The sequence below is a fragment of the Somniosus microcephalus genome, unplaced genomic scaffold, assembly GCF_052327205.1.
Source record: "Somniosus microcephalus isolate GS21.2 unplaced genomic scaffold, FLI_Smic_1.0 unresolved_chr1, whole genome shotgun sequence".
Classification (NCBI taxonomy): Eukaryota; Metazoa; Chordata; class Chondrichthyes; order Squaliformes; family Somniosidae; genus Somniosus; species Somniosus microcephalus.
This window is the reverse complement of record NW_028225179.1, coordinates 48,563,222-48,589,971: the sequence shown is the minus strand read 5'-3', so window position 1 is coordinate 48,589,971 and position 26,750 is coordinate 48,563,222. Positions and strand designations below refer to the sequence as shown.

The window sequence follows — 26,750 nt, the reverse complement described above, 5'->3', positions numbered from 1 at the left end:
CCTGCTTAAATGCCCAAAGATTCAGCATTCACAGCCCTCTGGAACAGAGTATTCCAAAGATTCACCACCCTCAGAGTGAAGAAATTGCTCTTCATCTCAGTCCTAAATGGCCGACCCCTTATCCTGAGACTGTGACCCCCTAGTTCTAGACTCTCCAGCCAGGGGGAAACAACCTCTCAGCATCTACCCTGTCAAGCCCCCTTGAGAATTTTATACATTTCAATGAGTTCACCTCTCGTTCATGGTCACAAGTGCGGAGACATGAGATCAGCCCACCAGAGCCCGCCCCTCTGCACCTCCATAGGTGTCAGCCCCCTACTGAATTAACTCCGAATTATTTCCCCCGCTAGTGAATATCCCGTGGCATTGCTGTATCAAGAGGAGCTGGTGGTGATGTTTCATTATGTTGGAGGGTTACAGGACTGGACGGTATGGGGGGATGGGAGGAATCGGTATTTGGGTAGTGGAGTGGTTATGGTATGAGACTAGGCATTCCTCTCCCGCACTCCCCTTCTGCCCTAATTCCCACTCCCCCTCCCATAATTCCAGCCTTAACACTGGACATTGTCCCAGGGCAGTGAGATCGCCGATCTGTATGGGCAATCCGACAAACCGCAAGAGCATATGAAGAAAGAAAGATTTGCATTTCTGTGTATAAATGCGAGGTTATCCACTTTGGTGGCAAAAACAGGAAGGCAGTTTATTCTCTGAACGGCAATAGATTGGGAGAAGGGGAAGTGCAACGAGACCTGGGTGTCCTTGTGCACCAGTCGCTGAAGGTAAGCATGCAGGTGCAGCAGGCGGTTAAGAAGGCAAATGGTATGTTGGCCTTTGTAGCGAAAGGATTCGAGTACAGGAACAAGGATGTCTTGCTACAGTTGTACAGGGCCTTGGTGAGACCACATCTTGAGTATTGTGTGCAGTTTTAGTCGCCTTATCTGAGGAAGGATGTTCTTGCCATGGAAGGAGTGCAATGAAGATTCAACAGACTGATACCTGGGATGGCAGGAATGACGTACGAGGAGAGATTGGGTCGATTGGGCTTCTATTCGCTGGAGTTTAGAAGAATGAGAGGGGATCTCATTGAAACTTACAACATTCTGACAGGACTAGACAGACTAGATGCAGGAAGGATGTTCCCAATGGCGGGGGAGTCCAGAACCAGGGGTCACAATCTAAGGATAAGGGGTAAGCCATTTAGGACAGAGATGAGGAGGAATTTCTTCACCCAGAGAGTGGTGAACCTGTGGAATTCTCTACCACACAGGGCAGTTGAGGCCAATTCATTAAATATATTCAAGAAGGAGTTAGATATATTTCTTAAGACTAAAGGGATCAAGGGATACGGGGAGAAGGCAGGGACAAGGTACTGAATTTGGATGATCAGCCATGAACTCATTAAATGGTGGAGCAGGCTCGAGGGGCCGAATGGCCTACTCCTGCTCCTATCTTCTATGTTTATATAGCACCTTTCACGACCACCGGATGTCTCAAAGCGCTTTACAGCCAATGAAGTACCTTTTGAAGTGTGGTCACTGTTGTAATGTGGGAAACGCGGCAGCCAATTTGCGCACAGCAAGCTCCCACAAACAGCAATGTGATAAAGACCAGATAATCTGTTTTTGTTATGTTGGTTGAGGGATAAATATTGGCCCCAGGACACCGGGTATAACTCCTCTGCTCTTCTTCGAAATAGTGGCCGCGGGATCATTTATGTCCACCTGAGAGAGCAGATGGGGCTTCAGTTTAACATCTCATCCCGAAAGACAGCACCTCCGACAGTGCAGCACTCCCTCACCACAGCACTGGGAGTGTCAGCCTAGCTTTATGGGCTCAAGTCCCTGGGGTGGGACATAAGAGCATAAGAAATAGGAGCAGGAGTCGGCCATTCGGCCCATCGATCTGACCTTGGCCTCAACTCCACTTTCCCGCCCGCTCCCCATAACCCCTGACTCCCCTGTTGCTCAAATATCCGTCTATCTCCGCCTTGAATATACTCAACGACTGAGGCTCCACAACTCTCCGGGCTAGAGAATTCCAAAGATTCACCACCCTCTGAGAGAAGAAATTCCTCATCATCTCTGTCCTAAATGGCTTACCCCTTATCCTTAGATTGTGACCCCTGGTTCCCTTTATTCAGAAACTATGCCCCCTGTTGTATCCGTGTGTTAATGGAGGCACGGAATGCAGGAGTTGGTTTAACAGGTGTTTACTGAACAAAGTCTGGAGGTGAACTAACTACACAAGACACTATACAGGCTTATATAGCCCGAGTGGTCACTACTGGTATTACAGTACACAGGGGCTCTTAAAGGTACATACACTACAATTCCTCCCCTTTTAGATAATTAGTACATAACATTTTAAGTAATTATTAATTAACATGTTTACCAGAACAATAATCTACACATTTGCTGCAGTTAGTCAATTATAAGTCAGTCTCTCTGGAGGCTTCCTGACTCGGTCCGGATAATGCCTCGGTGGTGTAGTAGTTTCTGGTGGTGTAGTAGGTTCTTTTGGCAAGGTCGATTCGGCTGGAATGCCAGTGTCGGGTTCATCTGGTTCCAGTATCACCGGATCGGAGGTAGATACTATGGGTATCTCTGCTTCATCATTAGGCGTATGGAGTTGTGGTGTAGGTTGTCCCTTTTCGGATGACTCTATGATCTGGTCAGCATGGCGCCTTATTATGCTTTCTCCAATGTCCATGGTATACATCAGCGGTCCTAGTCATGTGCAAATAGTTCCAGGCTGCCATTTCTCGGTACGGTAGTCCCGGGCCAAAACTTGTTGACCTGTCTGGAAGGTTCTAGTTGGCCTTTCATTCATGCCTTGAAATTGCCGGTTCTCTACGTCCCTTCTGATGATTGGCTTGATCAAATCCAGCCGGCATCTTAGTCTTCTATTGAAAAACATCATGGCAGGAGTTTGGTTTGCAACCACATGTGTTGCATTCCTGTACGCAAACAAGAAGTTATCTACCTTATGTTGTAGATTTATGTCTTCATTACCCATGGCCTTTATGGCCTTCTTGAAGGTCTGGACAAACCTTTCAGCTAATCCATTGGTGGCGGGATGGTATGGGGCGGACGTGTAGTGCTTAACCCCATTGTTTTTTAAGAACTTCCTGAATTCTTCGGACACAAATTGCGGTCCATTATCAGAACAGATCTGTTCAGGCAGCCCATTCCTGGCAAATATGGTCCTTAATACTGTGGTGGTTTTTTCCGTGGTGGTGGGGGACATCTTTATTACCTCCGGCCACTTGGAGTGTGCATCAACCGCGATTAAGAACATTGAGTCCATAAATGGACCAGCAAAGTCGATATGTATCCTTTGCCATGGAGATGAGGGCCACTCCTATTACGTCCGTGAATGATTGAGACACGGACAGCAGGAGTGGAACAAAATAAGTCTTCACTGGTGAAGTCAATAGTGAAACTGAAACAACAGAGGCTCACTAGGGCCTTTTATACAGGGGTGGTCACTGCCGGTACTGCAGTCTGAGACCAGCTATTCTCTTAAAGGTACATACACAACAATTCCTCCCCTTTTAGATAAACAGTACATAACATTCATTTAACAACTAAATGATAACTAATTACAATCACAATTACTGTTGCTAGATACATTGGTTAAGTTTAAGCAATTATAAGTTCAGTCTTTGAGGAGGCTTCCTGATTCTGTCTGGATAACAACTCTTTGGGGTATCAGGTTCTTCTGGCAATGTTGAGTCGGGATCAATGTCGTTGTTTGCTTCATCTGCTTCCAATATTACCGGTTCTGCGGTAGCTGCAATTGGAACGTCGATTTCATTACCAGGTGTATCGGATCGTGGTGTGGAGTTGACGTTTTCCAGTGACTCTAGAATCTGGTCAGCATGGTGTTGAGTCTGTGCTTTCAAATGTAGTTATGCTGAATAACTGGACACAGACTACAGTAATACTTAAACAGGTCTTTAGTAACTGAGGGTCAGGGCTGAACTGGAATACACTTTGCTCCACAGGGTTTATATACCGGTGTGGTCACCACCGGTACTACAATGTACAGGAGCCATCAAAAAGTAGTCCATCACCTTAAGGTATCCTCTTAAGGTGGTACAGGTTACATACACTACAATTCCTCCCCTTTTAGCTTAACAGTGTACACCCCAATTTAAACATTACATGGATAACATATATACAACTTTCACACAAAACTGTTCAAAGATTCAGTCTCTGAGGAGGCCTCCTGATCCGGGCCGGATAACGCCTTTCAGGGGTCTCTGGTTCTCGTTGCTGGGGTGACTCATCCATTTGATCTCCTATGGATTGAACATCATCATGTACGTTCGAGTCTGAGGTAGATGCTACAGGCTCAATAACTTCTTCAACTGGTGTCTCTGCCGTAGACATGGGGTCGACCCTTGTTCTCGATTCCACAAGTTGGTCAGCATGACGTCGTATTACGTTCTCTCCAATGTCTACCGTGTACATCAAGGGTCCTTGTCGGGCACGAATTGTTCCGGATTGCCATTTATCATTCCTATAGTCCCTGGCCAACACTGGTTGTCCTATTTCGAAACTCCGAGTGGCCTTGTTATTTACGTGCTGGAATTACTTGTTTTCGACTTCCCTACGCACATTGGGTTTTAACAAATCCAACCGGGACCGCAACCTCATGTTATAGAACATTATGGCAGGGCTTTGATTTGTCACTGCATGCGTGGCGTTTCGATATGCCATCAGGAAATTGTCCACCTTGTGTTGTAGTGGAATATAGTCTTTGCTCATGGTCTTTATCGCCTTTTTGAACGTTTGTACAAATCTCTCGGCCAACCCATTTGTAGCTGGATGATATGGGGCAGATGTATAGTGTTTCACCCCATTCTTTTTCATGAATTTCTGGAATTCTTCTGACACGAACTGTGGTCCGTTGTCTGAACATATTTGTTCCGGCAACCCATTCCTTGCAAATATGGTTCTTAGAACTGCGATCGTCTTTTCAGAGGTAGTGGTCGACATCTTAATCACTTCTGGCCATTTAGAATGTGCGTCTACCGCTATCAAAAACATGGAATCCATGAATGGACCTGCAAAGTCGATATGCACATGTTGCCATGGGGTTGAAGGCCATTCCCACGGATGCAGCGGTGCAATTGGAGGTGCGTTTTGAACTTTTTGGCACCCTGAGCAGCTTTTAGTCAGATCCTCTATTTGTTTGTCGATACCTGGCCACCACACATAAGCCCTAGCAAGGCTTTTCATCTTGACTCCCCCCAGATGACCTTCATGCAGTTCCTTCAGAACTCTCTCCCTTAAGTTAGGAGGAATAATCACCCTTGTTCCATACATCAATGTTCCTTGACAGACGGACAGCTGTTCTCGTCTGGCTGAGAATGCTGGTAACAGTGGGTCGCCATGTGCTGGCCATCCCTTCACTGTCAAATCGTAGACCCAAGACAGTGCCGGGTCATTTCGGGTCTCTCTCTCAATACTCGCATTGGTGACTGGTAAGCATTCGATGATGGTCGAGTGAAATATCTCGACAGGGTCAACTGCCGGTGCCTCTTCCGCTGTAGGTAGTGGCAGGCGCGACAGCCCATCAGCATTACCATGTTGCTTTGTACCTTTGAATTCGATATCATATTGATGTGCCCCTAGGAAAAGGGACCATCTCTGAAGCCTCTGCGCCGTCATAACCGGAACACCCTTCTTAGGGTTAAAAATGGAAACCAACAGCTGGTGATCTGTCAGCAGCGTAAACTTTTGGCCTTGCAGGTAATGGTTAAATTTCTTAACTCCCCACACGAGGCTGAGAGCCTCCCTATCTATCTGAGCATAGTTGCGCTCTGCGGAGGTCAATGATCTGGATGCGAACGCGACTGGCCTTTCCAAGCCATTTGGCAACTTATGTGAGAGCACTGCCCCGATACCATATGGAGAAGCGTCACAAGCTAAGCGAATAGGCAGCGTTGGGTTAAAGTGAGCCAACACTTCCTTTGAGGTGATCAGTGCCTTGCTTTTTTGAAAAGCCCACTTACAATCATCGCTCCACTTCCATGGTGCTCCCATTTGCAAAAGAGTGTTCAGCGGGTGTAACACCGTGGATAAATTTGGAAGAAACTTGTGGTAATAGTTAACCAACCCAAGGAACGACCTCAACTGGGATACATTTTCCGGAGCGGGAGCTTTCACAACAGCTTCGATCTTGTCAGGTGACTTATGGAGCCCCTCCTGGTCAATGACGTGGCCGCAGTACGAGATTCGCTTTTGAAAGAACTCACATTTCTGCCGATTAACTCTGAGTCCATATTTTTTCAATCTGGTGAGCACCTGCTCCAAATTCGCGAGGTGCTCCTTATCATCATCTCCTGTAATCAGAATGTCGTCCAGGTAGCATTGTGTGCCTGGAATTCCCTGCAATACCTGCTCCATGGCCCTTTGCCAAATCGCTGGAGCCGATGCCACTCCAAAAACCAGTCTATTATACCGATATAAGCCCTTATGTGTGTTGATCGTGAGATACTGGCGTGACGCTTCATCAACTACCATCTGTAGGTACGCCTGCGCCAGGTCTATCTTGGTGAAGTGTTTCCCGCCAGACAGCGAAGCGAAGATATCTTCAATCCGCGGAAGCGGATATTGCACCGTGTGAAGAACCGGATTAATAGTGATCTTGAAATCGCCACAGATGCGAACCTTCCCAGGTTCCCCCGGCTTGTTGCTCAACGAACGCTTCATGACGGGAACAATGGGTGTGGCCCATTCGCTCCAGTCCACCTTTGACAGTACTCCTGAACGTTCTAGCCCTTCCAGCTCTGCTTCCACAGCAGGTCGTATCGCATAAGGTACCGGTCTGGCTTTGAAAAATTTTGGGTTTGCATGTTCTTCAACCTTGATGTTTGCCGTAATTCCTTTCAGTGTTCCCAGTCCCTGTTGGAACACCTCCTTAGCATCGTCCAATATTTTGGACAGTCGTTTAGGTTTGACGTCGTCCTCTTTACAGGAATCTACAGTTAGTGCTTGTATGGAATGCCAGTCCACATTTATTCTCCGGATCCATTCCCATCCCAGTAGTGGCGGACCTCCATCAGGTAACACATACAAGTCCATTTCCTGACTTTCTTTAACATTGTAGACCACATTTACCTTTATCTTTCCGATGGGGTATACTCTTTGCCCCGTGTATGTTTTCAATACAATCTCCATATCCCTCAGGGGAATGTGTGAGAATAACCTTTTGTAATCTTGCTTATTCATGACCGTCAATGCCGATCCAGTGTCCAATTCCATCTTCACTTGGACTCCTGCTATCCGAAGCATGACCCAGATAGTTTGGTGGTCTGCTGTGTTACCCACATTATGTATTTTTAAACAACCCAGTTCCTTACTGCTGGAGTCTGAATCCGTCTTCTGTTCATCCGAACTGTTCTCTGTCACCTTGTGTACTTTTTTGTACTTCTCCTGCGGCGACTTTTTGCTGCTGGTCTTCTTTCCTGACCGGCATACTCTCGCTATGTGACCAAGTTTGCCACATTGCCTGCATTCTTTATCTTTGAACCAGCACTGGTTCTGGTCATGCGTTGTCCTTCCGCAACGATAGCACTTTACTGCGCCCAATGCCATTTCATTGGTGCTGAATTCCAATGGCCTTTGCTGCATTTCTGCAGTGCCTCGTGCTGCTGCCTCGTGCGATGCTGCAATGCTGAAAGCTTTGTCCAGCGTAAGATCCTTTTCCTCTAGCAGTCGCTTCTGGGTTCCTTCCCTTAAGAGCCCACACACAAACTTATCTCTCAGTGCGTCTGCTAGTCCTGTACCGAACTGACAGTACTTTGATAACTTGCGCAGTTCGATTAAGAATTCAGCGTTGCTTTCCTCTTTAACTTGAATTCTTTTGTAGAATTTAAATCGTTCCGCTATCAGCAGCGGCGTGGGGTTTAAATGCTCTTGCAGAATAGTAACAATATCCGCGAAACTCTTTCCTACCAGTTTATCTGGTGTTACAAGGTTCCTTAATAACCCGTACGTCTTCGCACCCATCGAGTTTAATAGGGTTAGTGCTTTCTTATCCACCGGTACCTCATTCGCTGTACAGTAAACTTCAACGCGTTCCACATAAGTGGCCCAATCTTCCACATCGCTAGCAAAAGCAGTGATGTTACCCGTTTTTGGCATCCTTGTTGAGTTTCCTTTCCTTCAGATTATGATTATTATTTTATTTTATTTTTCAAAATGGCGGCTTCCCGCGCTTGGCGGCTTTTCCCGCGCTTGTCTTCTTCCCCCGCCGAATAAAAATGGCGATTACTGCGCTGTTGCCATTCTCGCCTCCCAGCGGTCCTTTATTTTCCCCGATGCTGCTGGTCTTGTTCCCCGCCGCTCCCGCGGTCCTTGTGGACATAAACGCTTTTCTGGCTGCTGCGCGTCTCTGCCCCGATTGCAGTCCGGCCCCTGACACCGGCTGCGGTCATGTTCTCCGCCCTTTTTGTCGTTTCCCTCCCCTTCTCTTACTGACAACTCGGCCGACCTCCCCCCCGTGCCGCTCGATCGGGCTTACCCGCCGCTGTCATCGAAGGGATGTTCACTGATGTTTGACTTCGTGGCCAGAAACCAACCCGGGTTCCCGATTGCCTCCCGTGCTATGCAGTGCCCAGCAGGATGTTGAGGGTGGATGTCCTTGATCGATGCCTGTTTCAGAGGCGAAGCTTCCTTTGATGCAACTGCCGCTAGGTAAGATCAGACTCGTCGCCACTGTTGAGTCTATGTTTCCAAATGTAGTTATGCTGAATAACTGGACACAGACTACAGAAATACTTAAACAGGTCTTTAGTAACTGAGGGTCAGGGCTGAACTGGAATACACTTTGCTCCACAGGGTTTATATACCGGTGTGGTCACCACCGGTACTACAATGTACAGGAGCCATCAAAAAGTAGTCCATCACCTTAAGGTATCCTCTTAAGGTGGTACAGGTTACATACACTACACATTGCGTCTTACAATGCTCTCTCCAACATCCACGGTATACATGAGAGGTCCTTGTCATGTACAAATCGTTCCTGGCTGCCATTTCTCAGTGCGGTAGTCCCGGGCCAAAACTGGTTGACCTATCTTAAAACTCCTGGTCGGCCTTTCATTCATATTCTGAAACTGCCTGTTCTCCACATCTCTTCTGACGTTTGGCTTAACCAAATCCAAGCGGCATCGTAGTCTTCGATTGAAGAACATCATGGCTGGAGTTTGGTTGGTAACCGCATGTGTCGCATGCGGTAGGCAAACAAGAAGTTGTCCACCTTGTGTTGTAGGGGTATATCTTCATTACACATAGCCTTCTTGAATGTTTGGACAAACCTCTCGGCCAATCCATTAGTGGCTGGATGATATGGGGCAGATGTGTAATGCTTAACACCATTGTTCTTTAAGAACCTCCGGAACACTTCAGACACAAACTGTGGTCCATTGTCAGAGCAAATCTGTTCAGGCAGCCCATTCCTGGCGAATATGGTTCGTAAAACTGTGATAGTTTTTTCCGTGGTGGTTGAGGACATTTTTATTACTTCTGGCCACTTTGAATGTGCATCCACCGCAATTAAAAACATCGAGTCCATGAAGGGACCAGCAAAATCAATGTGCACCCTTTGCCATGGAGATGAGGGCCACTCCCATGGATGCAGAGGAGCTTGTGGTGGGGCGTTTTGGACCTTCTGGCATCCTGCACAGCTCTTGGTCATCTCTTCGATTTCTCTATCGATTCCCGGCCACCACACAAACGCTCTGGCTAAGTTCTTCATTTTTACCCCACCCAGATGATCCTCATGAAGCTCATTGAGCACTCTATCCGTCAACTTAGGTGGAATTACTACTCTGGATCCACACATCAAGGTTCCTCTGCACACTGACAGCTGTTCTCTTCTCGGCGAGAATGCTGGCAGCAGTGGTTCGCCATGTGCTGGCCATCCCTTCACCGTTAAATCATAGACCCGTGATAGTGTCGGGTCATTCCGTGTTTCCTTTTCTATGTTTGCATTCGTCACAGGGAGACATTCGACTATGGTCGAGTGGAATAACTCCATTGGATCCACTGCAAGGTCTTCTTCTTCCACCGTCGGCAACGGTAGATGTGACAATCCATCAGCATTTCCATGCTGTTTAGTTCCTTTGTACTCGATGTCATATTGGTGTGCCCCTAGGAAAAGGGACCATCTCTGCAGCCGTTGTGCTGTCATTATTGGTACGCCCTTCTGAGGGTTGAAAATGGAGACAAGAGGTTGATGATCAGTTAGTAGAGTAAATTTTTGACCGTGCAGGTAGTGATTGAACTTCTTCACCCCCCACACTAGGCTGAGGGCCTCTCTGTCAATCTGGGTGTAGTCGCGCTCGGCAGAAGTTAACGAGCGTGACGCAAAAGCTATTGGCCTCTCTAAACCATCAAGGAATTTATGTGACAGTGCCGCCCCAATGCCGTAGGGAGACGCATCACACGCCAGTCTGATTGGCAGTGCTGGGCTGTAGTGAGCCAATACTTCCCTTGAAGTGATTAAGTCCTCACTCTTCTGAAAAGCACGCTTACAATCATCGCTCCATTTCCATGCTACCCCCGTTCATAGCAGGGCGTTCAGTGGGTGCAGAATTGTCAACAAATTCGGCAAAAACTTATGATAGTAATTCACCAATCCAAGGAATGACCTCAGTTGCGACACATTTTCAGGCGCTGGGGCCTTAACAACCGCTTCAATTTTGTCAGGGGACTTATGTAACCCCTCTTCATCAATCACGTGGCCACAATACGATATCTGTTTCTTTAAAAATTCGCACTTGGGGCGGTTGGCTTGCAGCCCATGTTCCCGTAGTCTAGTGAGCACCTGTTCTAGGTTGTTAAGGTGTTCACTGTCATCTTCACCTGTCACGAGGATGTTGTCCAAGTAACACTGAGTCCCCGGAATCCCTTGCAGGACTTGTTCCATCGCTCTTTGCCATATCGCCGGAGCCGATGCTACTCCGAATACCAATCGAGTGTGAGTGTTTATCGTGAGATACTTCCTAGAGGACTCTTCAACCTCCATCTACAAATATGCTTGTGCTAGGTCAATTTTTGTAAAACGCTTCCCTCCAGACAGTGAGGCGAAGATGTCTTCTATCCTTGGAAGAGGATATTGTACTGTGTGAAGGACAGGGTTCACCGTCACCTTGAAATCCCCACAGATGCGAATCTTCCTTGGCTCTCCGGACTTTTTGCTTAGCGTTTTCTTCATGACAGGAACGATGGGTGTCGCCCACTCGCTCCAGTCGACCTTAGACAACACGCCCGCCTTCTCCAGATTCTCCAGCTCTGCCTCGATGGCTGGGCGAATTGCATATGGTACCGGTCTTGCTTTGAAAAACTTGGGAACTGCATTCTCTTCTATTTTTATCGAGGCGGTTACACCTTTAAGCGTGCCCAGTTCTTGTTGAAATACCTCTTTGGCGTTAGCTAAGATTGTTGACAATCGTCCAGGAGTGACGTTTTCATCTTTTTTACCATCCACCGTCATTGCATGAATGGAATGCCAATCCAAGTTTATCTTCCTGATCCATTCCCATCCCAATAACGGTGGTCCACCATTTGGCAGTATGTAGAGATACAATTTCCGTATTTTCTTGCCATTGTATTCGACAGGCACCCTTATTTTTCCTCTGGTGTATACTTTTTGCCCCGTATACGTCGTCAAGACGATGGATGTCTCTCTCAAGGGTATGTGTGAAAATAGCCGCTCGTAGTCTCGTCGATTCATGACGGTTAGCGCTGATCCTGTATCCAATTCCATTTTAACTTGGGACCCTGCTATCGTGAGGGTGACCCAAATAGTTCGGTGATCCTCTTTTGCGATTACATTGTGAAGTTTGAGACAGCTTAGTCTCCTGTTCTCGGATTCACTATCGCTCATCTGGTCTTCGGAACTATTGTCCGTCATCTTTTGTACTTTCTTGTACGGTTCCTTAGTAGCCTTTTTGTTGTCGCTGGTCTTCTTCCCAGACCTGCAAACTCGTGCAATGTGTCCAATCTTCCCGCATTGTCTGCATATTTTGTCTTTGGACCAGCAGTCCTTCTGGTCATGGTTAGTTCTGCCGCAGCGATAACATTTTGCAAATCCCCGTGTCATTTCGTGGGTGCCGTATTCCTGTGGTTTTTGTTGAATTTCTGCAGCTCCCCTGGCTGCTGCTTCATATGATACTGCCATGCTGAAAGCCTTATCTAGCGTCAGCTCTTTTTCTGAGAGTAACTTCTTCTGTGTTCCTTCACTCAGGAGTCCACAGACAAATTTGTCCCGTAGGGTATCTGCCAGTCCTGCTCCGAACTGGCAGTGCTTTGATAGCTTGCGTAGTTCCGTAAGATACTCAGCATTGCTCTCACCTTTGTGCTGAGTTCTCCTGTGGAATTTAAATCATTCTGCTATCAACAGCAGTGCAGGGTTTAAGTGTTCCTGTAGGACAGCAACAATTTCGTTAAAACTCTTCGCCTTCGGTTTGGCTGGAGTAATCAGGTCCCGCAATAGGCCGTACGTTCTAGCGCCCATTAAGTTTAGCAATATCGATGCCTTTTTCCCCTCCGCTATTTCGTTTGCCTCGAAATATACCTCGACTCTTTACACATACGTGGTCCAGTCCTCAAAAGCAGTGATACAGCCAGTCTTTGGCATCTTGCAAATCTAAAATGGCGCCTCCCGCGCTTTGCCTTCTTCCCCGATTTAACAAAATGGCGCCTCCCGTGCTTTGCCTTCTTCCCCGCTGTTGTTAGCGCTGCTTTCCACGGTTTCTTGCGCGTTAAATATTGATTTTTATTCTTTTATTATTTTCCCGTCGTGGAGCGGACCCTCTGGGACACTTCCCTCCCTCTTCTTAGGTCCGAACGCTGCCCGGCTCCGAAGCACCGGCCGCGCCCTGTGTGCTCCACCCTCTCTCTCTCTCTTTGCCTCCCGACTCGCTGCCCGGCCCCGTTGAAAAGCCACCCGATCGAGCTTCAGCCCGCCGCAGCCCAGGAAGGATCAGAGCACTACCTGCCACCAGCCCGACTAGCTGGGAAACCACAGACCGAGGAACCAAGCCTGGCTCTGGACAGTCTCTCCTGCAAGTTTTCAAACCGATGATTGACGGTCGACGCCCGTTTCTCGAGTTTCTTTGGACTCAATTTTTTTTTTTTTCTTTCTTCTGGATCCGACCTTCAACAACGTCGTCTGAGGTGCTGCCGAGTTGCAGGTAAGTTCGTTTCTTACTCGTCGCCAGTGTTAAGTCCGTGAATGATTGAGACACGGACCAGCAGGAGTGAAAACAAACAAGTCTTTACTGGTGGAAATCAATAGTGAAAACTAACAAACAGAGGCTCCCTAGCGCCTTATATACAGGGGTGGTCACTGCCGGTACTGCAGTCTGAGACCAGTTATTCTCTTAAAGGTACATACACAACAGATCCCTCATTGCCCGTCAGTCCCTGATACCCTCTAAAAGGATCCCGCATTCCCCATCAGTCTCTGATACCGTCTACAAAGATCCCTCATTCCCCATCAGTCCCAGATACCCTCTATAAGGCTCCTTCATTGCCCATCAGTCCTTGATACCCTCTATAAGGATCCCTCATTGCCCATCAGTCCCTGATACCCTCTATAAGGCTCCTTCATTGCCCATCAGTCCTTGATACCCTCTATAAGGATCCCTCATTGCCCATCAGTCCCTGATACCCTCTATAAGGCTCCTTCATTCCCCATCAGTCCCCGATACCCTCTATAAGGATCCCTCATTCCCCATCAGTCTCTGATACCCTCTACAAAGATCCCTCATTCCCCATCAGTCCCAGATACCCTCTATAAGGCTCCTTCATTGCCCATCAGTCCTTGATACCCTCTATAAGGATCCCTCATTACCCATCAGTCCCTGATACCCTCTATAAGGCTCCTTCATTGCCCATCAGTCCTTGATACCCTCTATAAGGATCCCTCATTGCCCATCAGTCCCTGATACCCTCTATAAGGATCCCTCATTCCCCATCAGTCCCTGATGCCCTCTATAAGGATCACTCATTGCCCATCAGTCCCTGATACCCTCTATAAGGATCCCTCATTCCCCATCAGTCCCTGATGCCCTCTATAAGGATCACTCATTGCCCATCAGTCCCTGATACCCTCTATAAGGATCCCTCATTGCCCATCAGTCCCTGATACATAAGAACATAAGAACATAAGAAGTAGGAGCAGGAGTAGGCCATACGGCCCCTCGGGCCTGCTCCGCCATTCAATAGGATCATGGCTGATCCGAACCTGGACTCACATCCACTCCCCTGCCCTCTCCCCATAACCCCTAATTCCCTTATCAGCTAGGAAACTGTCTATCTCCATTTTAAATTTAATTAATGTTGCAGCTTCCGCAGCTCTCTGGGGTAGCAAATTCCATAGATTTACTACCCTCTGAGTGAAGAAGTTTCTCCTCATCTCAGTTTTGAAAGGGCAGCCCCTTATTCTTAGATTATGCCCCCTAGTTCCAGTCTCACCCATCAGTGGAAACATCCTCACCGCATCCACCCGATCAAGCCCCCTCACAATCTTATATGTTTCGATAAGATCACCTCTCATTCTTCTGAGCTCCAATGAGTAGAGTCCCAACCTACTCAACCTTTCCTCATACGTCAACCCCCTCATCTCCGGAATCAACCAAGTGAACCTTCTCTGAACCGCCTCGAGAGCAGGTATATCTTTTCATAAATATGGAAACCAAAACTGTACGCAGTATTCCAGGTGTGGCCTCACCAATACCCTGTATAACTGCAGCAAGACTTCCCTGTTTTTATACTCCATCCCCATTGCAATAAAAGCCAAGATTCCATTGGCCTTCCTGATCACCTGCTGCACCTGCATACTAACCTTCTGTGTTTCATGCACCAGGACCCCCAGATCCCTTTGTACTGTAGCACTTTGCAGTTTCTCTCCATTTAGATAATAACTTGCGCTTTGATTTTTTCTGCCAAAGTGCATAACCTCACACTTTCCAACATTATATTGCATCTGCCAAATCTCTGCCCACTCACATAGCCTGTCTATGTCCTTTTGCAGGTTTTTTATGTCCTCCTCACTCATTGCTTTCCCTCCCACCTTTGTATCATCGGCAAACTTGGATATGTTGCACTCGGTCCCTTCCTCCAAATCGTTAATATAGATTGTAAAGAGTTGGGGTCCCAGCACTGACTCCTGCGGAACACCACTAGTTACTGATTGCCAGCCCGAGAATGAACCATTTATCCCAACTCTTTGTTTTCTGTTAGATAGCCAATCTTCCACCCATGCCAGTATATTACCCCCAATCCCATGATTTCTTATCTTGATCAGTAATCTTTTGTGTGGAACCTTGTCAAATGCCTTTTGGAAGTCCAAATACACTACATCCACTGGTTCCCCTTTATCCACCCTGTATGTTACATCCTCAAAGAATTCGAGCAAATTTCTCAAACATAACTTCCCCTTCATAAAACCATGCTGACTCTGTCCTATTAAATTATGTTTATCCAAATGCTCTGTTACTGTTTCCTTACTAATGAACTCCAACATTTTGCCAACCACAGATGTTAGGCTAACTGGTCTATAGTTTCCAGCTTTTTGTCTACTTCCCTTCTTAAATAAGGGTGTTACATTAGCAGTTTTCCAATCTGCCGGGACCTTTGCTGAGTCCAGGGAGTTCTGGAAAATAATCACCAATGCATCCACAATCCCTACCGCCACTTCTCTCAAGGCCCTAGGATGTAGGCCATCAGGTCCGGTGGATTTATCCACCTTAAGTCCCATTATTTTACTGAGTACCATCTCCTTAGTGATTTTAATCGTGTTTAGCTCCTCCCCCACCATTGCCCCCTGTTTGTCCAGTGTTGGGATATTTTTAGTGTCCTCTACTGTAAAGACTGATACAAAATATTTGTTCAGCATATTTGCCATCTCCATGTTCCCCACCACCAGTTTCCCGGTCCCATCCTCTAAGGGACCAACGTTCACTTTAGCCACCCTTTTTCTTTTTATATATCTGTAGAAACTCTTGCTATCTGTTTTTATATTTTTTGCTAGTTTACTTTCATAATCTATCTTCCCTTTCTTAATTAATCTTTTAGTTATTGTTTGCTGGCTTTTAAATGCTTCTCAATCTTCTATCCTCCCACTAGATTTGGCTACTTTATATGCCCTTGTTTTTAGTCGGATACTATCCTTTATTACTTTACTAAGCCACGGATGGCTGTCTTTTCTTTTACTCCCCTTTTTCCTCAGTGGAATATATTTATCTTGAAAGATGTGAAATATCTCCTTGAATGTAGACCACTGCTCTTGTACCGTCTTACACTTTAATCTGTTTTCCCAGTCCACTTTAGTCAATTCTACTCTCATACCTTCATAGTCTCCTTTATTTAAGCTTAGTACGCTGGTTTGAAATCCAACTCTCTAATCCTCAAACTGAAATTGGAATTCAACCATATTATGGTCACTCATTCCAAGGGGATCCTTTACTAGGACATTTTTTATTAATCCTGTACAATAGAGAGCATCCTGACAAACTGTATCACAGTATGGTATGGCAAATAAAGGTTCTAAATTGGGGGAAGGCCGATTTTAATATGATAAGGCAGGATCTGGCCAAAATGGACTGGGATCAGCTACTTGTAGGAAAATCTGCATCGGAGCAATGGGAGGCTTTCAGAAGGGAGATTGGGATCATACAATGGCAACATGTTCCCGTAAAGGTCAAGGGTGGTTCCAAAAACCACAGGGAACCTTGGACGTCAGGGGATATACGAGAATGGATTAGAAAAAAAAGGAGGGCTTTTGGCAGATACAAAAGACTAAAGACGGAGGAAGCCCTAGAGGAGTACAAAAAGTGCAGGGGGATAATTAAAAAAGAAATTAGGAGATCAAGGAGGGGCCATGAAATAACACTGGCGAGCAAAATAAAGGAAAATCCTAAGATGTTTTATAAGTATATTAAGGGTAAGAGGATAACTAGGGAAAACATAGGGCCCATTAGGGACAAAAATGGCAATCTGTGTGTGGAGCCGGAAGATGTAGGAGGGGTTCTAAATGAATTTTTTGCATCTGTTTTCACTATGGAGAGGGACGATGTAGACATAGAAATAGGGCGGGGGGACTGTGATATGCTCGAACACATTAACATCGAGAGGGAGGAGGTATTGGCGGTTTTAGCAGGCCTAAAAATGGATAAATCCCCAGGCCCGGACGAAATGTATCCCAGGCTGCTGTGTGAGGCAAAGGAAGAGATTGCGGGGGCTCTAACACACATATTCAGAACCTCTCTGGCCACAGGGGATGTGCCAGAGGACTGGAGAACAGCTAATGTAGTTCCATTATTCAAGAAGGGGAGTAGGGAAAAACCGGGGAACTACAGGCCAGTGAGCCTAACATCAGTGGTGGGAAAATTATTGGAAAAAATTCTGAGGGACAAAATCAGTCTCCACTTGGAGAGGCAAGGATTAATCAGGAATAGTCAACATGGCTTTGTCAAGGGAAGGTCATGTCTGACTAATTTGATTGAATTTTTTGAGGGGGTGACTCGGTGTGTGGATGAGGGCAACGCAGTGGATGTGGTATACATGGATTTCAGTAAGGCCTTCGATAAAGTCCCACACAGGAGACTGGTCAAGAAGGTAAGAGCCCATGGAATCCAGGGTGCCTTGGCACGTTGGATCAAAAACTGGCTTAGTGGCAGAAGGCAGAGGGTGATGGTCGAAGGTTGTTTTTGTGACTGGAAGCCTGTGGCCACTGGGGTACCACAGGGATCGGTGCTGGGTCCCTTGCTGTTTGTGGTCTATATTAATGACTTGGATATGAATGTAAAAGGTATGATCAGTAAGTTCGCGGATGATACAAAAATTGGTAGGGTGGTAAATAGCGAGGAGGGTAGTCTCAGTCTGCAGGACGATATCGATGGGTTGGTCAGATGGGCGGAACAGTGGCAAATGGAATTTAACCCGGAAAAGTGCGAGGTGATGCACTTTGGGGGGACTAACAAGGCAAGGGAATACACAATGAATGGTAAGACCCTAGGCAAGACGGAGGGTCAGAGGGATCTGGGTGTGCAAGTACACAGATCCCTGAAGGCGGCGGAACAGGTGGATAAGGTGGTAAAAAAGGCATATGGGATACTTGCCTTCATTAGCCGAGGCATAGAATATAAGAGCAAGGAGGTTATGATGGAGCTGTATAAAACACTGGTTAGGCCACAGCTGGAATACTGTGTGCAGTTCTGGTCGCCACACTACAGGAAGGATGTGATAGCTTTGGAGAGGGTGCAGAGGAGATTCACCAGGATGCTACCAGGGTTGGAACGCTTCAGCTATGAAGAGAGACTGGGCAGATTGGGTTTGTTTTCCTTGGAGCAGAGGAGGCTGAGGGGGGACATGATTGAGGTGTACAAAATTATGAGGGGCATAGATAGGATGGATACTAAGGAGCTTTTTCCCTTAGTAGAAGGGTCAATAACTAGGGGGCATAGATTCAAGGTAAAGGGCGGAAGGTTTAGAGGGGATTTGAGAAAGAACTTTTTCACCCAGAGGGTGGTTGGAGTCTGGAACTCACTGCCCGAAAGGGTTGTGGAGGCTGGAACCCTCACAACATTCAAGAAGCATTTGGATGAGCACTTGAAATGCCATAGCATACAAGGCTACGGACCAAATGCTGGAATATGGGATTAGATTAGACAGGGCGTGATGGCCGGCGCGGACACGATGGGCCGAAGGGCCTCTATCCGTGCTGTATAACTCTATGACTCTATGACTGTAGCTACTATGACTGGAAAGCCCTGCAGCGGGTAGTCAAAACTGCCCAACGCATTACCGGCACCCGGCTACCGACCATAGAGCACATATACCAGAAACGCTGTTTACGAAGGTCACGGTCCATCATCAAAGACCCTACCCACCCCAGCCACAGTCTGTTCGCCCTCCTGCCATCTGGGGGACGCTACAGATGCATTCGCACCCGTACGACCAGATTTAGGAACAGCTTCTTTCCCAGGGCTGTCATCCTACTGAACTCCACAAATAAACTCTAAAGCCTGCACATCTGCCGATGCACTTTATTATGGCTATGTTTATGTTAATGTATTACAAGCCAAATGTATGTTGAATGTTTAAATGTCTTAATCTAAATGTACACTCTTGGGAGCCGCAAGCCTACATTTCGTTGTACTGCACTTGTGCACTAACAATGACAATAAAAGTTGATTTGATTTGATTTTGATTTGATTACAAAGGACCAGATCTAAGATTGCCTGCCCCCTGTTTGGTTCAGTTACATACTGCTCAAGGAACCCATCCCTAATACACTCTATGAACTCTTCCTCAAGGCTGCCATGCCCAATTTGATTAGTCCAGTCAATATGAAAGTTAAAATCCCCCATGATTATAACTGTTCCCTTATTACAAGCCCCAATTATTTCCTGATTTATACTCCAACCAACAGAGTTGCAACTGTTAGGAGGCCTATAGACTACGCCCACTAGTGACTTTTTCCCCTTATTATTCCTTATCTCCACCCAAAGGCCTAGAAATTGGGTTTTGGTCTTGCCAGGGCTGTAGCGCCAGAAAGTTTGCGCCAGCGGTAATGCGGCAGCGCGCGACGAAAATTCGGGTGCGCCGGGCCCAGACGGCGGCGGGCGCTAAAACCCTCCTTTAGCGCCTCAAAACGGGCGTGAACTTGGGTTTCCTGGCGCTAATCCCCCGCTGCAGCACCCGATGCGGTGCAGCAGGCGGGGGAACTGCAGGCCTCCTCCTCCTGTTAAGGAGGAGCTGCCTGCAGCCGACAACTGTCCGGCGGATTGACCCGACATCTGAGCCCGGCACCTCGGGGAAGTGCCGGGCTCGCATCAGACACTGATCAGGGCCGCGGGGGGGGGAATGCAGGAGTCCGGGAAGGGAGGTGCGGGCAGGCGGCCGCCGGGAATGTGGCCGGCCGTCGCTCCACCTTTATGCGCCGGCGCACACTGGGGGAAGACTCTGTTGCCAGAGTCTTAGTTGCGCCTGCCACGGGCGAGGCGGGCGCAACTGAATTTCGGCTTGGGGCCGGGTTACCACGGCAACCGGGACGCTGCGCACACCGATGACGTCATCGGTGCCGGCGTAGCGCTACCGGTGCAACGCCGATTTAGGGCCCCAGGGAATTTCTCAACTGGCCATAACTCCAGCGCTAGGCCCTCTAGCGCCTCAAATGCGGCGCTAAGCCTACCGAATTTCTAGGCCAAACTATTTCACTATCCTGATCCTTTGACCCAATATCATTTCTGACTATTGCAGTGGTTCCATCCTTGATTAACATAGTAACCCCACCTCCCTTTCCTTCCTGTCTGTCCTTCCTAATTGACAAATACCCTTGTATGTTTAGTTCCCAGTCATGATTATCTTGCAGCCATGTTTCCGTAATGGCCACCAGATCATACCCATGTGTAGTTATTTGTACCGTCGACTCGTCAATTTTGTTAGGAATGCTGCGTGCATTCAGATAAAGAACTTTCAAATATGTTTTCTGACAATTTATTCCTGCTTTTACCCCTTTTACTACTTTACCTTTATCATTGTACATTCTGTCCCTTCCTAACACGCTCTGGTTTTTAATTCCCCAACTGCTACGTTGCTCTATTGCCTTCTCCACTGTCATTTTATTTTTCGCTCTCTTAAAACCTCCCCCCCACTAATTAGTTTAAAGCCCTCTCTACAGCCCCAGTTATTCGATTCGCCAGGATTCTAGTCCCAGCACTGGCCAAGTGAAGCCCGTCCCAACGGAACAGCTCTCTCCTGTCCCAGTACTGATGCCAGTGTCCCAGGAAGCAAAACCCATTTCTCCCACACCAGTCTTTGAGCCACGCATTTAACTCTCTAATTTTATTTACCCGAGCCAAATTTGCACGTGGCTCAGGTAGTAATCCAGAGATTATTACCCTTTTGGTTCTGTTTTTTAATTTGGCCCCTAGCTGCTCAAACTCCCTCAGCAGAACCTCCTTCCTTGTCCTAACTATGTCGTTGGTACCAACATGGACCACGACAACTGGATCCTCCCCCTCCCACTCCAAGTTTCTCTCCAGCCCAGAGGAGATGCCCTTAACCCTGGCACTGGGCAGGCAACACAGCCTTCGGGACTCTCGCTCTCGGCTGCAAAGAACTCTATCTATCCCCCTAACGATACTATCACCTACCACTACAACATTTCTTTTATCTCCCCCCACTTGAATGGCCCCCCGCTCCACGGTGCTGTGGCCGAGTTGCTCATCCTCCCCGCAGTCCCCGTTCCCATCCTGACAGGGAGTAAGAGCCTCAAACCTGTTGGACAAGAGCGAGGGTTGCGGCTCCTCCAAAACTACCTCCTGGATCCCCGTACCTGCCTCACTTCTAGTCACACCATCCTGACCCTGATACCCTCTATAAGGATCCCTCATTCCCGTCAGTCACTGATACCCTCTATAAGGATCCCTCATTGCCCATCAGTCCCTGATACCCTCTATAAGGATCCCTCATTGCCTGTCAGTCCCTGATACCCTCTATAAGGATCCCTCATTGCCTGTCAGTCCCTGATACACTCGATAAGGATCCCTCATTTCCCATCAGTCCCTGATACCCTCTATAAGGATCCCTCATTACCCATCAGTCCCTGATACCCTCTATAAGGATCCCTCATTACCCATCAGTCCCTGATACCCTCTATAAGGATCCCTCATTGCCCATCAGTCCCCGATACCCTCTATAAGGATCCCTCATTGCCCATCAGTCCCCGATAACCTCTATAAGGATCCCTCATTCCCCATCAGTCCCTGATACCCTCTATAAGGATCCCTCATTGCACATCAGTCCCTGATACCCTCTATAAGGATCCCTCATTGCCCATCAGTCCCTGATACCCTCTATAAGGATCCCTCATTCCCCATCAGTCCCTGATACCCTCGATAAGGATCCCTCATTCCCCATCAGTCCCTGATAACCTCTATAAGGATCCCTCATTCCCCATCAGTCCCTGATACCCTCTATAAGGATCCCTCATTCCACATCAGTCCCTGATACCCTGTATAAGGATCCCTCATTGCCCATCAGTCCCTGATACCCTCCATAAGGATCCCTCATTGCCCATCAGTCCCTGATACCCTCTATAAGGATCCCTCATTCCCCAGCAGTCCCTGATACCCTCTATAAGGATCCCTCATTGCCCATCAGTCCCTGATACCCTCTATAAGGATCCCTCATTGCCTATCAGTCCCTGATACCCTCTATAAGGATCCCTCATTGTCCATCAGTCCCTGATACCCTCTATAAGGATCCCTCATTGCCCATCAGACCCCGATACCCTCTATAAGGATCCCTCATTGCCCATCAGTCCCTGATACCCTCTATAAGGATCCCTCATTGCCCATCAGTCCCTGATACCCTCTATAAGGATCCCTCATTCCCCATCAGTCCCTGATACCCTCTATAAAGACCCCTCATTGCCCAACAGTCCCGTTTACCCTCTATAAGGATCCCTCATTCCCCATCAGTCCCTGATACCCTCTATAAAGACCCCTCATTGCCCATCAGTCCCCGATACCCTCTATAAGGATCCCTCATTCCCCATCAGTCCCTGATACCCTGTATAAGGATCCCTCGTTCCCCATCAGTCCTCGATACCCTCTATAAGGATCCCTCATTCCCCATCAGTCCCTGATACCCTCGATAAGGATCCCTCATTCCCCATCAGTCCCTGATACCCTCTATAAGGATCCCTCATTCCCCATCAGTCCCTGATACCCTCTATAAGGATCCCTCATTGCCCATCAGTCCCTGATACCCTCTATAAGGATCCCTCATTCCCCATCAGTCCCTGATACCCTCTATAAAGACCCCTCATTGCCCAACAGTCCCGTTTACCCTCTATAAGGATCCCTCATTCCCCATCAGTCCCTGATACCCTCTATAAAGACCCCTCATTGCCCATCAGTCCCCGATACCCTCTATAACGATCCCTCATTCCCCATCAGTCCCTGATACCCTGTATAAGGATCCCTCGTTCCCCATCAGTCCTCGATACCCTCTATAAGGATCCCTCATTCCCCATCAGTCCCTGATACCCTCGATAAGGATCCCTCATTCCCCATCAGTCCCTGATACCCTCTATAAGGATCCCTCATTCCCCATCAGTCCCTGATACCCTCTATAAGGATCCCTCATTGCCCATCAGTCCCTGATACCCTCTATAAGGATCCCTCATTGCCCATCAGTCCCTGATACCCTCTATAAGGATCCCTCATTGCCCATCAGTCCCTGATACCCTCTATAAGGATCCCTCATTGCCCATCAGTCCCTGATACCCTGTATAAGGATCCCTCATTCCCCAATCAGTCCCTGATACCCTCTATACGGATCCCTCATTCCCCATCAGTCCCTGATACCCTCTATAAGGATCCCTCATTCCCCATCAGTCCCTGATACCCTCTATAAGGATCCCTCATTGCCCATCAGTCCCTGATGCCCTCTATAAGGTCCCTCATTGCCCATCAGTCCCTGATACCCTCTATAATGATCCCTCATTCCCCTATCAGTCCCTGATAACCTCTATAAGGATCCCTCATTCCCCATCAGTCCCTGATACCCTCTATAAGGATCCCTCATTGCCCATCAGTCCCTGTTACCCTCTATAAGGATCCCTCATTGCCCATCAGTCCCTGATACCCTGTATAAGGATCCCTCATTCCCCAATCAGTTCCTGATACCCTCTATAAGGATCCCTCATTCCCCATCAGTCCCTGATACCCTCTATAAAGATCCCTCATTCCCCATCAGTCCCTGATACCCTCTATAAGGATCCCTCATTGCCCATCAGTCCCTGATACCCTCTATAAGGATCCCCCATTGCCCATCAGTCCCTGATACCCTCTATAAGGATCCCTCATTGCCCATCAGTCCCTGATACCCTCTATAAGAATCCCTCATTCCCCATCAGTCCTTGATACCCTCTATAAGGATCCCTCATTTCCCATCAGTCCCTGATACCCTCTATAAGGATCCCTCGTTACCCATCAGTCCCTGATAACCTCTATAAGGATCCCTCATTTCCCATCAGTCCCTGATACCCTCTATAAGGATCCCTCATTCCCCATCAGTCCCTGATACCCTCTATAAGGATCCCTCATTGCCCATCAGTCCCTGATACCCTCTATAAGGATCCCTCATTCCCCAATCAGTCCCTGATACCCTCTATAAGGATCCCTCATTCCCCATCAGTCCCTGATACCCTCTATAAAGATCCCTCATTCCCCATCAGTCCCTGATACCCTCTATAAGGATCGCTCATTGCCCATCAGTCCCTGATACCCTCTATAAGGATCCCTCATTCCCCATCAGTCCCCGATACCCTCTATAAGGATCCCTCATTGCCCATCACTCCCTGATACCCTCTATAAGGATCCCCCATTGCCCATCAGTCCCTGATACCCTCTATAAGGATCCCTCATTGCCCATCAGTCCCTGATACCCTCTATAAGGATCCCTCATTTCCCATCAGTCCCTGATACCCTCTATAAGAATCCCTCATTCCCCATCAGTCCCTGATACCCTCTATAAGGATCCCTCATTTCCCATCAGTCCCTGATACCCTCTATAAGGATCCCTCGTTACCCATCAGTCCCTGATAACCTCTATAAGGATCCCTCATTGCCCATCAGTCCCTGATACCCTCTATAAGGATCCCTCATTCCCCATCAGTCCCTGATACCCTCTATAAGGATCCCTCATTCCCTGTCAGTCCCTGATACCCTCTATAAGGATCCCTCATTTCCCATCAGTCCCTGATACCCTCTATAAGGATCCCTCATTCCCCATCAGTCCCTGATACCCTCTATAAGGATCCCTCATTGCCCATCAGTCCCTGATACCCTCTATAAGGATCCCTCATTGCTCATCAGTCCCCGATACCCTCTATAAGGATCCCTCATTCCCCATCAGTCCCCGATACCCTCTATAAGGATCCCTCATTCCCCATCAGTCCCTGATACCCTCTATAAGGATCCCTCATTCCCCATCAGTCCCTGATACCCTCTATAAGGATCCCTCATTCCCCATCAGTCCCTGATACCCTCTATAATGATCCCTCATTGCCCATCAGTCCCTGATACCCTCTATAAGGATCCCTCATTGCCCGTCAGTCCCTGATACCCTCTATAACGATCCCTCATTGCTCATCAGTACCCGATACCCTCTATAAGGATCCCTCATTCCCCATCAGTCCCTGATACCCTCTATAAGGATCCCTCATTGCTCATCAGTCCCCGATACCCTCTATAAGGATCCCTCATTCCCCATCAGTCCCCGATACCCTCTATAAGGATCCCTCATTGCCCATCAGACCCTGATACCCTCTATAAGGATCCCTCATTGCCCATCAGACCCTGATACCCTCTATAAGGATCTCTGATTGCCCATCATTCCCTGATACCCTCTATATGGATCCCTCATTCCCCATCAGTCCCTGATACCCTCTATAAGGATCTCTCATTGCCCATCAGTCCCCAATACCCCTCCTTCTGTGGAACGAATGCAATGAAACGATCTTGTGTTCTGGAACCCACCGGTTAGATCGATAAGCTCACAGAAGCTGTCATCAGTACTGCATCAAAAGAGGGTCCCATTTCCTGTCGGTTCTGGTGCACTAACGATAATCCTGTAATCAGAACGGGAAACACAAGATGTTCAGTGGGTCTCACTCTCTCTCTCGCCTGTGTCACAAAGCCGTGCGTTCAAGGTCTACAAGAAATTAGTATGAATAGAAGCTTGCAAGGGATCTCAAAATCAACACAAAGATCTTCTATAATTACATTTGGAAAAAGAGAATGGTCAGGAGCAATGATGGCCGCTTAAAACTGTAAGCGGCTGTATGGTCAATGACAATGGGGAAATGGCGAACATGTTGAACAATTAATTTGCGTCAGTATTTATCAATCATCAAAAAAGTGATGGAAGGTGTCATCGACAGTGCTATCAAGCGGCCCTTACTCACCAATAACCTGCTCACTGATGCCCAGTTTGGGTTCCGCCAAGACCACTCGGCTCCCGACCTCACTACAGCCTTGGTCCAAACTTGGACAAAAGAGCTGAATTCCAGAGGTGAGGTGAGAGTGACTGCCCTTGACATCAAGGCAGCATTTGACCGAATGTGGCATCAAGGAGCCCTAGTAAAACTGAAGTCAATGGGAATCAGGGGGAAAACTCTCCACTGGCTGGAGTCATACCTAGCACAAAGGAAGATGGTTGTGGTGGTTGAAGGTCAATCATCACAGCCCCAGGACATCGCTGCAGGAGTTCCTCAGGGCAGTGTCCTAGACCCAACCATCTTCAGCTGCTTCATCAATGACCTTCCCTCCAACATAAGGTCAGAAATGGGGATGTTCGCTGATGACTGCAGTGTTCATCACCATTCACAACTCCACAGATAATGAAGCAGTCCGTGCCCACATGCAACAAGGACAACATTCAGGCTTGGGCTGATAAGTGGCAGGTAACATTCGCGCCACACAAGTGCCAGGCAATGACTATCTCCAACAAGCGAGTGTCTAACCACCTCCCCTTATCATTCAACGGCATTACCTTCACCGAATCTCCCACCATCAACATCCTGGGGGTCACCATTGACCAGAAACTTAACTGGACCAGCCACATAAATACTGTGGCAACAAGAGCAGGTCAGAGGCTGGGTATTCTGCGGTGAGTGTCTCACCTCCTGACTCCCCAAAGACTTTCCACCAT

The 26,750-nt window shown here is 47.7% G+C and overlaps 1 protein-coding gene across 1 annotated transcript in view; it reads right to left on the bottom strand.

Moving 5' to 3' along the window:
* The window catches only part of LOC147094919 (integrin alpha-X-like), a 98,540-nt gene that overhangs the window by 50,791 nt on the left and 20,999 nt on the right, over positions 1-26,750 (bottom strand). Inside the window, exon 2 of the mRNA XM_085973947.1 lies at positions 25,577-25,668. The gene's annotated coding sequence lies outside the window, so the exon portion shown is untranslated. The remainder of the gene's footprint in view (positions 1-25,576; positions 25,669-26,750) is intronic.